We start from the raw sequence: 4,168 nt of genomic DNA, 5'->3' as shown, positions 1-4,168 counted from the left end.
GTTTTGTAATAGTCGCCAAGATGACTGGGATGTCTTACTCCCTCCACTGTTGATGGGCTATAGAACAGCAGAGTATGAAGCCACTGGATATACTCCAGCAAAGTTGGTGTTTAGTCGGGAACTTCGGTTGCCAGTGGATCTGTTAACAGGACGCCCACCTTATGAAGAGCTGCTTGAAAATGTGTCAGAGTTTGTGAAAGTATTATCGCAAAGGATGGATGATATTCACCATCAAGTGTGTTCAAACTTGAAAACGTCTGCTGATTCGATGAAGCTATGTTATGATAAGAGATCTACTGAAGTCAGCTTTGTACCAGGAGACAAGATGTGGTAGTATAATCCCAGGAAGACCAAAGGGAAGTCTTTTAAGTTGTCTTCTCCATGGGAAGGCCCATATGACATAGTGGATTGTCTCGCAGACGTGACTTTCCGAATAAAATGTGATTGGCGAGGTAAGCCAAAGGTGGTGCATGCCAATAGGCTTTGGCATTATCATGGTCCAAGACATTTCAGATGGGACGAAGTGAACAATGGAACAAAAGACGCCGCTGAAGACGTGTCACCTGAAAAAGCCACTGTCGAAGAAGAAACTACTTGGTTTTGAGAAGGGAAATAGTGAAGCCCTTGATGAAGTTACTACCACTGCTGTGACTATTACCGATAATAGGACATTTCCTGATGGAGCAGATGAACCCCACATGAAGCAGAAGCCAACGAGATGGAGACCAGTACAGAATAAGATATGTCCCATAAAATTAAGAGACTTTGTGGAATTTTAATTTTGTGTTTGTAAATCCTGTACATTTACTTAAGTTATTGTTAATTATCTATTGGTTTAACTTAAGTGGCTGTTGTTCGGGACGAACAATACTAAGGAAGGGGTAGTGTTACGACAGCGGAATTCACGTGACGCTGGTAACACGTAATGAATATCTAGAACGTTCATGAAGGCTCGAGTGTTTACCAGACGCCCTCTATTTCGTATATATAAGACTGGCGAGTAGTGACGGCATAGATAGATAAATAATCGAATAGCAGACAGGGAGATAGAGACAGATAATCGAGTCAATCTGTAAGTAAAGTGTGTAAATCGTTGTGAATTATAGTGTGTGTTTAAGTTGAAGTAACTGTGGAAATTAAGTGTATTACAAAGTTGAATTGAGAAAGAATAAACTAGTTTTATTTAAGAAAGGGCTTGTATCACTGAAGTTCCTCAGGAAGAATTTTTACGGGAAATTATCAAACGAACAGAGACGTAACAGTGGCTTTGCTCTAAAACAAACAAACATAAAAAATTAATTAACTGGTCAAAATAATTCAACGTCCAGTCCACGTAAGGATAACAAATTAGTTTATTTCTTCATTAACATGCAATGTAAAGAATCAACTTACTTGTACAAAGTAACTCAGTACGCGCAATGAAAAACTAAAACACATTGACCTATCCTTTCCACTGTCAAGAATCAACTCACTACCTTCTTAATGTTTTGCTGAACTTCGTACTTATAATCTACCCCAAGAATGTACTTTAAAAATGTTGACAAAAGATATATATAAAACATTCTAGACCTAATTTTGCGTCGTCATTACGAACTAAAGCTCCCTCTAGCTAACATCTAAATTGTGATATTAAAAATATAACATAACACTGCACCTTTTTTCTGTAGTTTCTGGCAATACATCCTTTCGAGTTGCACTTGAAGCACCTTTTGTCTTTTGGTTTAGTTACTCTATTTTGTGTGATTAGGTTGTCTAACTAATACTTTCAGTTATTTTAGACTATTGTCAGGAGGATATGATGTTTCAATTGTACCCTATATAATGATCCCATAACTCCTGGTGTGTTTGGTTTTTATCTGTGACTTTAATGAATTGAAGTTCCATTTCTAACTGGAGAGCTTCCTTTAAAGAAGCATAACGACTGTGCTTCGTCCTAATTCACATATTCTCATCTTTTAGGGATCTATAAATTGGTCACATACAAAAAAATCTATCATTTAATGTAGAGTATTTGTGTAAGATAACTGCACAAGTCTTTTCAAATTTTCCAGAATTTCAATTGTGGCCCATTCTTTCCATTGTTCACTTATCCAGGTTAGGTATTATTATTCAGTAGTTGCAATCAGGGTCAATTATAACAGCATATGATAGCACAAAGAGTCGTAGAATATGGTCAATATCGTGTGTGGCGTAAATGGTATTTGTGATTATTCCTCAAACAATACCTCCATCATTGCTATATGGATCACGTTCCCGTAAGAACATGGGGTCGATTTGTTTCTAGATTTGTATTTAAAGGAGTATAAGCCTGTTACATGGGTTTAGTGTGAAGTGTAACTTGTCTCACGTCAGTAAAAGGAATATTGCTTCATTAAACGTGTATTTAATACTATTTCAAGCGAGCTGTTTTAAGATTTGCATCTTGGATCTAGCATATTGGCCCGTCTTATGAAATCTCTTTTTAACCACATGTATACTGACCTTCGTCCATTTGCAACTACGAACATTTGATTCAAACTCAAAGCATAAGCCCTATAACTGTAGCGAGTCCGAATTGACAGACATTTGTCGTCTGCTTGCATCATGGATGAAAGTCTACAAACAACTATGTCATTGGTTTGGAAGCATTTCCAAATTCTTCTGAGGACACTGGATCAATTTGCAAAAGTCTGCTGTGATTGGCCAGCTTCCCTTTGACTGGTGGTCTTCACTTGAGTAAGATATCCAAATAACCTCTCTGAAAGCTCGCCATGGTCCATGATATTTGTGGAGCATTTCGAATTATTTAATATATTTTAAAGTGACAAACGAGACAACATTGTGTAACGAATTTATCATTATGTATTTATTTTTAATATGAACGTTGTTTGGATTGAATTTGTATTTAGAAATATGCGTGACTTGTTGTATCAGACATATGTTGCATATAACGAATTTGTTACATATTTATTTTAATGTTAACGTTTGTTCCAAGTAAGTTTATATTTGAGGGCGTGTCTAGCTTACCGTGTTAGTTGCGTATGGCGAAACTCCCGTCAATTCTCCAAGATTGTAGAATATTCGTGAACACAAAGAATCAACTTCGGTAACCGGGAAAATATCAGAAGTTTCAAGAAAATGTGATTTGCCTATAAAAACAACAGACAAGTCTACTATGAAACTGCTACAACCGTGTAAACTATGATTTTGCTAACCCTTATCAACCGGAAAATTTACGACATTTGATCAGGAATGGTTATAAATTGCGAACGTCAGTGAATTCCCATCATACGTTAATATCTCTCCAAAAATATTACTAATTTCTCATCGGACATCAGTGATTTTATGAAAATATTATCTTACTTCAATGGTCCAACAATTCAGAACCTGACAAAGCTAGCTAGCTTCCCGCCAATTAGATGCATGTACAACTCGCTGGATATCAAAGAGACTGAACTAGAAAGATGTTTTTAGGCTATTTGTAAGTTGGTGAAATTTCTGTTTATGAAACTTGGTTTGTAATAATTAATCATAACAGTGGCTATTATAAATTATAGTATTGTATATATATATATATATATTAAAACATATTCGTGTTCAAAACAATATGGGTGTGAATCAATCTTGTTGGCAAATAGCGTAAATTAAATAAAATATCGGCATATTTCTAAACACTAAATCCAGGGTACACTTTAACTATTAAAAGTTAAATTATTTAACGCTGCTTTGGATTATTTCAAATTCTCAACAGGTAATAATTGTGTGAGACGATTATATCTAGCATAGGCTAAATGATGAATAACTTACATTTCAGGCTACATAACTGATCATCAGGTAACTTGATCTTGGTAAAAATTAAGTATGAAGAGTGGGCGATTATTTGATAGCAGTGACTTTTCCTTATCATACCTGTAAATATTAAGAATTCTGATTTTACTTTTAATTGTTTTGAGTAGTTTGTATGTTGAATTTTTGCGCAAACAGGGCTGTTTGTCCTTAATTTTGAAATGATCTACAAGAGAAAAGGCAGCTATTCAACTTCACCCACTGCTAACTATTTGTCTAATCTTTAACAACAAATAGTGGGATTAATCGAAACATTACAATACCTCCACAGCTGAAATGGTGAGTATTTTCAGCGACGTGTTTCGATTCTGGAGGCCCGGCATGGCCAGGTGGTTAGGGTACT

This window comes from Limulus polyphemus, unplaced genomic scaffold (assembly GCF_000517525.1).
Source record: "Limulus polyphemus unplaced genomic scaffold, Limulus_polyphemus-2.1.2 Scaffold1523, whole genome shotgun sequence".
Classification (NCBI taxonomy): domain Eukaryota; kingdom Metazoa; phylum Arthropoda; class Merostomata; order Xiphosura; family Limulidae; genus Limulus; species Limulus polyphemus.
Note: the sequence above shows the minus strand (reverse complement) of the source record.